The following is a 12,730-nucleotide window of genomic DNA, read 5'->3' as shown; positions in this document are numbered from 1 at the left end:
CCACACCACAATCCCTTCTCCTCCATTCTCCTCTTGGGATCTTGGGCACGCACGCACCTGGTATAAGTTTTAAGCCACCAGGTCCATGACTTGAACTGCAGTCAACCACTTGGGAGTCCAGCTACGTAACCATTACGCCATCTGCTGGTCCCATGATGCATTATTTTAAACCTAGAGTTTAACACCTGTACAAATCTTCTCTTGTTCTGAAGCCTTTATTAATGAGGAAGAGGATAGAGAGTGCATTAACTCACTTTCAACTGAAGAATGGTTTATTAAAAATACAGTGTTCAATAAAAAGGTGTCAGAAGAAGATTCTTTCTCTTGTCTTATTGAAGATAGGTAAGGTTCCCTTACCACTGGGCTTATTTAATGGTTCAGTTTGTCCAGCGGAGGTACTGGCTGGAAGTTGGAGGCTTGGAGGAGTGCAAGGTGACAGTATTTATTGTCCCATCTCCCTGCTTACTAAGTGGGTCACTGTGGATTGGCTTCCTTCCTCTACTAAAGGCCACGGCTCCTTTCAGGAAATCTCTCCATCTAGCTTTCTAACTGGATTCTAATACTATCTACTCCCTTTGTGTTTCCAGACCAAGAGCTGGTAACAACTTCCTCTGTGCTACTTTGTAACTGCCATCCCATGCATTCTTGCTTTTCTTAAACCCTGCATACGCTTTTGTAAAAAGTAGTTTTAGGTGGGCCTGCCCATAGTGTAGCAGTTAAGTACTGTGTATAGGTGACCATGGTTGGAATCTCAGTTCCCATGACTTGAAAAACACTCCAGGCATGTGCATGTACAGTTCCCAAATCTCGACAGGTTGAAGAAATGGAGGAGAAAGGACTGTGGCATGACCACACCCCATGGCAGGGTGTGCTCATTTCCTCTTTTGGTCTGTCTGTCTCTTTCTGGCAAGTATATGTGCCTTCTGGCCATTAAAAAAAATAAAAGATGATTTCATAATTAAATTCACCTCAAATTTTCCAATGTAAGTGTTCTCTTTGTGGCCAAGTTCTGGAATAAGGCAGAAATTTTAAATAAAAACAGGCATTTTGGCAAATCTTAATGGTGAGCAAGAGAATGACGGAGCCATGGAACACTGAATGACATGTCTTCATGGTCTCCTTCCCTCTCAGTTCCACTTGATCATCCTGATGCTTCCTTTCTCCTTGGGACTCCAGTTCTCATGACTGACCAACACCATGTTCATTCTCTGTGGAATCTCCTCTACTTTGAATTAAGACCAATTTTTCTAGATGTATTATTTTCTCCCATCTCCTGAACTTCTCATCAATTTTCATCTCTTCTGCCAAATTCTCCATGTCAATTAATGATTAAATAGGAAAGCAATTTGATACACTAATCTACATTAAGGTACAAGGGTTTAATAATGCCTTAGTCATGAGTAGTGAACCAGAGAGTACTGACTTCTAAAGCTAAAAATGACTAATACACACACACACACACACACACACACACACACATATATAAAATATATAACATATATATGTTCCATGTCAATTAATGATTAAATAGGAAAGCAATTTGATACACTAATCTACATTAAGGTACAAGGGTTTAATAATGCCTTAGTCATGAGTAGTGAACCAGAGAGTACTGACTTCTAAAGCTAAAAATGACTAATACACACACACACACACACACGCATATATTTAAAATATATAACATATATATGTCATAAGCAAAGAAATGATTCTGTAATGGTGAGAATATCATCTACAGGCACAGGGGATTCGACTGAAATATTAGAAGGCAACAAATGCAACTCTGCAACTCAGGTCCCTCAACAGGGGTCTGTTAGGTCTACTTGGATAGCAAATTTATATTGAGAATCTAAATAGTAAATTTAATAAGGACTATGATGAGATAATTTTTCTTCCTAACAAATGGAAAAAAGAAAAGTTGAATGGATATTGGAAAATTTGATGTAAAAATTTAGTAGCTACTATATTTCTTTCTAGACATGAGCAATTTCTTGGGATATGGTCTAGGCATGACTTAATTGTTGTTCAGGCCGAGTCTTTGACATGTGATGTGTGTTTGGACTGGTCACACTTCGAGAGCTCAGCAGTTGCACATGGTTAGCGGTCACCACAACAATAGAGCTGCCTTAAAGGGTATTAGAAAGGTTTGAAAAACACACTCAAGAGGATTGAGAGGTCCTTCTGCTCTTCTTTTCCTCCAACTGGGCAGGGATCACTTATGAGCAGTGAAAAGGAGGCAAGCTTACTTTAGGATGAGGGACAAATATATTGCAGACAAAACATTAGGACATTTTCTTTCTATTATATTTTAGTCCAATAAGAGTAACACATCTCAACACCTTTGACTCAGCAACGTGATCCAAAGTGTCATGTTTAATTCTCAGACCTTCGTGAACATCTTTGACCAAAGCCTTTCTCTCTTTTAGGGACTGTCTCTGGAAGAGACCTGTTTTGCTGGATTATCCACTCATGATCAAGGCCTGGCTTGTCCTTATTTTGTTTGTTGGAGATGAAGACAATAACCCTGAACTAGAAGTTAAGAGTACAAATAGGAGTTTTGAAGGATGTAATTATACTCTGGATGCTGGGGTTCTAATACTATGACAGCTGACAAGAGATAGAATTCAACAAGAACAAGGAAGAAATAAACCATATCTTAATGCCATTTTTGTTCTTAGCAATCAATTATGAAGAACAGCTGTCATTCATTTTTTCCCTTCCCAATTGCATTGTACGTCTTCAAGAATGGAAGCCACATCTTTATTATTTTCTTTTGTACCCTTCACAGAGGATAGTGCCAAGCATGTGGTTTTGTTTTGTTTTGAAGCTTTGTGCCATAAGGTGCATGTGCTTGCTGGAGAGAGACAGAGAGACACAGAGAGAGAAAGTAAGAAATCACCCTCTAGAGGGTTGACCACACCGCAATCTCTTTTCCTTCATTCTCTTCTCAGAATTTTGGGCATGCATATCCCACAAGCCTAGTGTGATTTTCAAACTATCAGGTCCAGGTAGTGAATTGTGGTCAGCGCTTTAACTACCACACCATTTGCTGACCTCCATAGTTGATATTTAGTAAATATTTACAGGTTATTCCAGAGCTCGGCAAACTTTTTCTGTAAGGACTAGATAATAGATATTTGAGTCTGTGAAGGCCATACTGTCTGTCACAGATACTCTCCTCTGCTGCTGCAGGACAAAAGCAACCACAAACAATATGCAACAAATGGACACAGATATGTGTCAATAAACCTATAGACACAAGTTTGAATTTCATACACTTTCTACCTGTCACAAAATTTTGTTCCTCTTGAGTTTCTTATCACTTCTTTAAAAACGTGGAAACCAAGGTTAGCTGAAGCTGGATTTGGTCCACAAGACAAAGTGTATCAACATCCAGCTGACGTCATTCTCCTCGTTCCTTACCCTTTTCCCCTCACTTCCTTTTCACCTAATTCTCTCTTCTTTCTTTTCCTTTTTTTAAAAGAATAGGCTATTTAATTTTATTTGTTATTATTATTATTTTGATTTGCTATAGGGCATGTGTGCTCATCATAGAGAGACAGACAGAGAGAGAAAGAGAAAGCAAACCACGGTCGACCATGTGGGAATCCAGTGCTTTCACCACCATGCCATCTGCTGGATTCTTCCTTCTGTCTTTTTGACCATCCTGCTTATCGCTGTTGATTCCCCTCTATCTTTCCTTCTTCCCTCTTCTTCTATCTTTCTTGTCTTCCTTCCTTCAAACATCACAGTCATTTTCTTTTACTTACCTAAGCACTGTCATCTTTTTTTGAATGATTATTTTTTTTATTTAACTTTATTTATTCATTCTTTTATTTCAATTTGACCAGACACACACACACACACACACACACACACAGAGGGAGAGAGAGAGAGAGAGAGTGAGAGAGAGAGAAAGAGAAAAAGCAAGCCACCAGGTCAAAGACTCGAACTGTGGTCGGCCCTGTGCAAGTGTCAAGTGCCTAACCACCATGCCATCTGCTAGTCCCCCCTAATCACTGTCATCTTAAATGGGAAGATTTCCTGAAACACTGTTCAGTTTCAGGAATAAAAATACATATGGGGAGCTGGCCCTGCGGTCTGGTGGTTAAGGGATTTGGATACCACATGGACAACTGTGCCGTTAGAATCCTGGCCCTGGCTGCTTGAAAAAATGCTAGGCATGGTGTATGTGTGCCCCCAATCCAGACAGGATGAGGAAATGAAGGAGAAGGGATTGTGTTGTGGCCATGCAACATGGAGGGTGCTTTTCCTATCTTTTGTCTCTGTCTTTCTGCCGGGAATATACATGTCCTCTGGAAAACTGTTTTTTTTTTTCTTTTTTTGGAGAGGTTTTTGCTATAGGGCACGTGCGCTCGCCAGACAGACAGAGAGAGACATAGAGACAGAAAGCGAGAAATCACCCCCCAGGGGGGATGGCCACGCCGCAATCCCTTCTCCTCCATTCTCCTCTTGGGATCTTGGGCACGCACGCACACGCACCTGGCGTGAGTTTAAGCCACCAGGTCCGGGACTCGAACTGTGGTTGACTACGTGGGAGTCCAGCGATACAGCCATTACACCAACTGCTGGTCCCTGGAAAACTATTTTTTAAAAAGATATATGGGATTATGACAATATATAAAAGCATAGTGCTCTAAAATTACTTTATTATGACCACTTTTTCATTATTATATTCCTTCTTACACAAAGAACAATCATAAAAGAATGAAAGTGACTTATATCCATGTGTTGACAGATGTCTCATAACTATTACAATTTGTGCAAGTATGTGGGCAGGTGATGGTTTTTCCACTTGTGTTATTTGTTCTGCATTAACTTGTAACCATTGATCCCCTCAGCTGTTTATTCCTTCACCCCTTCCTGCAAATTTTGACACCTATTTCAGAAAATTATCTTGACTCACTAGCAATTTTGGTTTGCTGACAGTATTTTTATTATCTCCATCCACTTCAATTCATAGCTTCTAATTATAAATATGGCCTTATTCAAGTCTTTTTAATAACACCTTCATAAACAATTTGCCTCAAACCTACGAGGTTTGAGCAATAGTCTTTATGACTGAATTAGGGGAATTTGTGAAAGTACAGACACTGCAAAGCCAAAAACAAACAAAATAACCTCCATTTAAAAACAAAAACAAAACCAAAAACAAAAACTTCAGTTCTTGTCAATTATGTTCAGAGCATGTCTTCTTTAAAACAACATGGTTTGGGCAATTTTTTCCTAAAACATATGCAACAGATTTTTTCCCTTCTTGCCTTTTCTTTCCTTCTTTATCAAATTGCCAACTTTAAAAATATAGAATTTTTCCATTGTCAGCAATTTTCCAGAATTTTGACCATAAATCCAAGATATTTTTGCCTTTCCTTATTGTTTAGGACAATCTGATTAGGTGTCCGAATCAATTCTCTCTTCTTTGATAAAATCTTTTTCTGCCATTATGTAATCTCAAACGTAAAGGTAGGGCGATTGATTTTTTTCAACTGTCTTTACCATGTGTTAGTCACAGAGATGTGATTGTTTTAAGACATACTGTGCTTTTTCCCTCTAAATTCAGATATTTGATAGATACAGATGATAAAAGTAGCAAAATCTAGACAGGACAGAATGTCTACAAAAGGCACAGAATCTTCCTAATTATTCCATCTACAAACAAATGCACAGTATTGATCTGAAATATTGTTCCAGATCTTGTTCTTTTTGGGAATGTGTCATATGTCTCACTATATTATCTCAGTTGTGTGATAGTACACAAATGCCAACTATGGGGAACCAGCAGTTAGCGTAAGGGCTATGTTGCTGGATTCCCATGTAGTCGACCACGGTTCGCGTCCCGGACCCGGTGGCTTAAAACTCACGCCGGGCGCATGTGCATGCGTGCCCAGGATCCCGAGAGGAGAATGGAAGAGAAGGGATTGTGGTGTGACCATCCCCCCTGGGGGGTGATTTCTCGCTTTCTGTCTCTGTGTCTCTGTCTGTCTGTCTGGCGAGCGCACGTGCCCTATAGTGAAAATCTCTCCAAAAAAAAAAAAAAAACCCCCCACACACACAAAACAAATGCCAACTATGGTAGAGTCTGTTGATTGGTTACCTACAAATTAAAAGATAATGAAAAATTATACTCTAGTTGAATAATTTTTTTAACAGTGCAAACATAATGCACTCATTAACTTGACAATATTTATAACACCCCACAGACATGAGTAGAAAATACTAATACTATTATATTATTTCCAAAAAACAAAGCATAGCCATTCAGTCAATGCTTTGTGATATAACTTACACAATATTATAAAGCTAATCACAAATAATAAAGTTTAGTTCATATACTCTTTATATTTTCCCTTTAGTTCAAGAACAAAAGTTATTTTGAAGGCTACAGATACGAAAAAGTTACCGTTTGGCCCAGCTACAGTGGTGCAAATGACAGAGTGCAGCTGCTCAAGGTGCTCACATGGGAGGCGCAGGTTCGATTATGGCCAGTCTGAACAGACTGGTGTGGTAGTGCTTACCTTTGATCCTAGCTAACTGGGAGGGTGGAGCAGAGGATTGCAACAGGGAGACCAGTCAAAAATGTCTGTCTCTTTTCTCTCATAAAAAAATTTTCTCTATAAAACATGCAACTTCGGCAGTTAGATGTCCTGTAGTTTTTCATGTATTTTATATACAGTTTTATCAATGTTAGAGGAAGAAACAAAGACTATCTTCTCTGACTCCAGAAAGGAGGAAGAGAGAGTTTTATGGACATGTTGAAAAAACCCGGCTGTATAAGGTAGACCTTTCTGAGACTGAACGCTGCTCTGTTTGAAATGAGTAAAAAACATGCAGATGAGTAGGCCATTGTGATTGAATGTACTCTCCAAAGTTTATTACCCCATATATATCTCATCCCACATGCTCTTCCTACAGTGTTAAATCCATACGTCCATTGAGATATAGGGGCTAGTTCCTCCCCTTCAGTCAGGGGCATCTTTCTAAAGGCCTCAAGCAATAGAAGGTGATGAAAGTGCCATTGCATGAGTTTTGAGGCTACAAGATAAGAGGATATCCAACCTCTGTGTGGCTCCTTCTTTCTTGCTTGGGGCATTTGCCCTTTGGAAATCAATCATTAAGTTATTATAGGGAAGCCCAAGTGTTTCAAACAGGACACATGCAGGTATTCTGTCTAAAATCTCCAGCTAAATCTAAACTGACAATGTCAGCTGCTATTTTTGTGAATGAATTAGTCTTCCAATGAAGACTCTAGTCTTTGAGTCACCTTGGCTGATGTCAAGTGGAATGAAGATTAAGTGTCCCCACTGAGCTCCACCTAAATCACAGATTTGTAAGCAAAATACATGTTCTCATTGATTTGTAAGCCTCTAAATTGTGGAATAACTTATTATGTACCTGTAGGTAACTGGAACAGTTTCCCACAAGATGATTCTTAAACACTATAAAAATTACATCATTCATGTAATGTGAGTTCCACTGGATCTCAAAAACTAAGGCTGAACCATAGCAATCCCCAGTACAGTTCACACATCTCTCCATTTTGAAAAAGATTAAAACAATTATTTGCTTATTTTAAAAGTTTATTTTATTTAATTATTGTATATCTTTACAGTGTACCACATAAATTTTTCCAGTTCCCATTTATTAAGCAGAGCTTCTTTTTTTTGTAATTGTCTTGGAAATAGAAACAAGTGAGACCATTGCAGAAAAGGAAATGGCTAGAGAATTATTGCTTTATGGTCTGTGTGAGTCCTTGGAACTAGAAAACAAATCTGTTGGCTTGCATTAAAACACTTTCATTAGTTTTGCTTTTGGAGAAATGTTCACAGCTAGCAACATGATAATGCCATCCTTGTGTACCTATTATGAAGCAAGGATGATCCAGGTGTTATCTTGATTTATCTCTGAAATGCTGGAAAAACTAAGTTTTGGGGTATGAGTGAGCGGTAGATCACATCCCATATTGTACACACTCATCTCTGTTGGCTAAATGCTGATAGCAGAGATGGAGTAACCCGAGAAGGTGCCAGTGGAAGCGCCCATTCCAGAACTTTCCTCACCATTTGGTTACCCACCATGCTCTCTTTTTATGAGATTGTCAGCATTTTTCTCCTCCCTTGAAAAGACATTAGTATTTTACTATTATCAGCAGTTATAAGAAACTGTGAAGACAAGATTTTTCTTCTTTCTATATTTCAGAGCTTTTCTGTGAATTCAGCTTTTTTATTGATGCCAGGAGTAACATACAAGAGAACTTCAAAAAATCTGCAGGGAAGTGAAATTAAAGTATGAGTTTATTTTGGTATAAAACACTCAAAAAATGTAAAAAGTAGTTCTTCGTAATATGCATTTTCCATAAGATTCTTGAAGATTTCTCATATTATTGAAGTATGAGTACCTTTTCTTAGTCATTACTGTTTTGCTTTCAGATACATTCCTTGTCCTTCTTTGTATGGGAGAACCTGTATTTCCCAGGTTATCTTGAACTCTGGATAAATGGGTTCTTTTTAAAGGTTTATTTATTTAAATTTATTTATAATTTTATTATTTTTCAATTTTGCTACAGGGCATGTGCACTCACTAGAGAGAGACAGAGAGAGAGAGAGACAGAGAGAGAGAGAGAGAGGGAAAGTAGGAAAGCAAGCTGCAAGATCTGGGATATGAACCATAGTCAGCCATGTGGTAGTCCAATGCCTTAACCACCATGCCATCTGCTGGCCCCTTCTGGATAGGTTTGAGCACTATGAGGCACAGGTGAGAGACTGGAGGGCAGGAGGAAGAGAGAAGATAAAGTATTTTTCCTCCTCTTTCTTTTCTTAGAGCACCATCTTTAATGGGAAATGTCTCCTCTGGCCCCAACACATCTGGCAGTACAAAATAGTTCTACTGTATATTGTATGTTGGCTTTGGATCCTCTGTAGGGTACAAATTTGTTAAATTTGTAATTTAACAAATTTTCTGTATCAAGCTCCTTTTGATGAAACATGTAGAATAATTTCTGTTTTCTTATGGGTCCTTCACTGATACACACTTGTCTTAGAGACCCTGCAAGGTCTCTGCAAGAAAACACTAAAATACTAGAAAATTCAAGGATTTCAAGAGTAACAAGAATTCTAAGTGATATCACCAAAACTATTTATGGATCATTGATTGTTAATGATTGCATTGGCATCTACAATCATGCCATTACTGATCAGATATTAATAAGTATACACAAAGCCAATATTTGCAAAAACCTTATCCTCAGTAAGAATAGTGAGAAGTTTATTAACTATAAATACTACATATGAGGAGATTTCAGGACTTTCTTTAGAGTCCTTTTTTTAGTCTCTACAGAGTTTTAACATAAAGCATGAGTGTAATTAGCTTTTTCATTAGTATGCACAATTTATCCAACGGTACTTAGTTAATTAGAAACTCAAATATCTCCTATTTATTGTTTCCTTAAACAAAATGTTCATTTCTGACTTGGACTGAATTGCTGTAGTGGCAGAATATAGATAACATTACATAGGCATGATTTTTTAAAAGAATACTTTCTCTTTTTTTTGAGATGTTTTTGCTATAGGGCATGTGCACTCACCAGACAGAGAGAGAGAGACAGAGAGAAAGAAAGTGAGAAATCACCTGGCGAGGGGATGGCCACACCGCAATCCCTTCTCCTCCATTCTCCTCTCAGGATCTTGGGCACACACGCACATGCACAGGGCATGAGTTTTAAGCCACCAAGTCCGGGACTCGAACCCCAGTTGACTACATGGGAGTCCAGCAACGTAGCCATTATGCTAACCGCTGGTCCCAAGAATATTTTCTGATTTACATATAATAATTGAACAAATCTGTGGGATACAGCATTGTTTCTGTTTTATAGTTTGCTATAGGGTGTGTGTGCTTGCCAAAGAGGGAGAAAAAGAGAGAGAGAAAACATGAGAAATCACCCTCCCATTCCCACAAGGGACTGGCTATACTTCAAGGGTCTTGTTATGCGATAATCTCTTGCCCTCTGTTCTCTTCTCAGGAATTTGGGCACACATGCACACTTGCCTGGTGTGATTCTTCAAGCAGACTGGTTCAGAATTCAAGCCATGTGTTATCCAGCTGCCTCAGCTCCCAGGCCACACTGCTGGCCTAACAGAATGGTTTTAAAAATGTGTGTACTGTGTGTAATGATCTTATCAGGGCCATGAAAATATCCGCCTTCTCAAATGTTTACCCTTGCTTCATGTTGTGCACATTCAAGATCCACTCTTCTCTCCTGATATAGACAATGAACTGACACCAGCTGTAGTTCCTCTGCCATGCCAGGTTACTCTAGAACACTTTTCCTTATCTATGTGCATTCTTGAATCTGTTAACCAAGCTCCCCTTGTCCACCCACTCCCCATCCTTCTTCCTTTATCAGCTTTTGGTATCCACTGTTACACTTGCCACTTCTGTGCGTATAGCATCAAATCTTCAGCTTCCATTAATGAGTGACAACACATAGTATTTGTCTCTCAGTGTCTAGTTTACTTCATTTAGCATTACTTGGGCATTTTTCTGAGAATTTTTAGGTTTATAAAACAATTAAGCAGAAAATGTAGAAATTTCCACATACCTCCTCACTATGCCTCACCATCGCCTAGTTTCCTCTGTTATTTTAATTTATTTATTTATTTTTTGGAGAGGGTTTTGCTATAGGGCGCATGAGCTCGCCAGACAGACAGAGAGAGACAGAGAGACAGAAAGTGAGAAATCACCTCCCAGGGCGGATGGCTATGCCACAATCCCTTCTCCTCCATTCTCCTCTCAGGATCTTGGGTACGCATGCACATGCACCCAGCGTGAGTTTTTTAAGCCGGGTGCGGGACGCGAACCGTGGTCGACTACGTGGGAGTCCAGCAACATAGCCATTATGCTGACTGTTGGTCCCTGTTATTTTATTATCTATTTATTTTCAGAAACATTTTTATAAATTAATTTATTTATTTTTTGAAACTTAAAAATAATTAATGACTTAATTTACATTCATTTTCTGAGCATTGCCACAGCATACAAAATGTGAATTCCCATCCAGAATATACTGCATAGTGGCTTAATCATACATGTTATCAGGGCCCAGCAGTTAGCATAATGGCTATGTCGCTGAACTCCTATGTAGTTAACCGTGGTTTGAGTCCTGGACCTGGTGGCTCAGTCAAGCACATCAACATACGTGTTACTATCAACAAATAATTTTCCATTTCTTGTTTCCTATATATTTTCCTTATTTCCCCATCCTTGATTCCCTCTCTCTCTCTCTTTCTATCTATCTATACACACACAGACACACACACACACACATATGTATGTGTGTGTATATATTTTACCATTATTTCTTGCCCTCTGTCATTTCCCACCCTTCTCCCATGCTATCTCAGGTGTCTACAGTTGTTTTCCATTCTTTTTTCTTCACACTTTATTGATTCACAAAATTTCTTAAATAATCTAATTACTTTCAATAGCAATTTCAGCTGGTATATACATATCTGTGGATACATGTCTGACTTTAGGCATGAAACTCTGAGTAGAATGAATATACTAAAAGGTAGCACCTAGCTGATGCTATATAGGTTACTACGATCATTAAGTAATAGGTATTTTTAATATATTTTTTTAATTTCAAGTACAGCAGTTTTAGCTTTCATAAATCTAAGAAATGCTAAAGAACTTAACTTAAAACTTAAAGACAGAAAACAGGTTAGGATTCTGTTAAAATAGCAGGTACATGAACCTACTGGGAGCTCAAGGTAGGACAAAATCCTTAAAACTGGAAAACAAAGCCTAGAAGAACATCAGCAATGTTTTAGTCAAAAGTCATAAAATGCTATTTCACCAGTTCAGTCTCATGTACTTAATCTTCTATTGCGGCTCAACCTTCCTGGTTAAATTCTGCACTATAACATTCAACTCCAGATATCCCTATGATTAAGCTGGCCATTTTCTTAGTTTTTGAACTCTTATTTCTGTGTATCTATATTTAATTTTTCTGGCTTAGCACTCCCTTGAGAACTTCATGAATGTATTTTCCCATTCTTTCCTCACTGGCATTGATTCTAATTAGATGTCTGCTGTTAGCCTGATGGAATATCCTTTGTATTTCTTGGAGATCTGGTCTGGTGCTGGTAAATTCTTCCAGGTTTTGTTTATCTGAGAACGTTTTTGTCTTTTCTTCTCGTATGAAGGATAATCTTGCCAGGTACAGTTTTCTTGGTTGAAATTGCTTTTCCCAACATTGAGCTCCATAGAGACAGCGCCAGGGCAAGTGAGAGCTGCACAGGCACTGGGTGACTCTGTGCCTCGCGGAGGAAAGATAACTAAACATGGGCAAAGGAGATCCTAAGAATCCGAGAGGTAAAATGTCATCATATGCATTCTTTGTGCAAACTTGCCAGGGGGAGCACAAGAAGAAGCACCCAGATGCTTCAGTCAACTTCTCAGAGTTTTCTAAGAAGTGCTCAGAGAGGTAGAAGACCATGTCTGCTGAAGAGAAAGGAAAGTTTGAAGATATGGCAAAGGCGGACAAGGCCCGTTATGAAAGAGAAATGAAAACCTATATCCCTCTTAAAGGGGAAGCAAAAAAGAAGTTCAAGGATCCCAATGCACCCAAGAGGCCTCCTTCGGCCTTTTTCTTATTCTGTTATGAATATCGCCCAAAAATCAAAGGAGTCCATCCTGGCCTATCCATTGGTGA

This window comes from Tupaia chinensis, unplaced genomic scaffold (genome assembly GCF_000334495.1).
Source record: "Tupaia chinensis unplaced genomic scaffold, TupChi_1.0 Scaffold000542_1, whole genome shotgun sequence".
Lineage (NCBI taxonomy): Eukaryota > Metazoa > Chordata > Mammalia > Scandentia > Tupaiidae > Tupaia > Tupaia belangeri.
Note: the sequence above shows the minus strand (reverse complement) of the source record.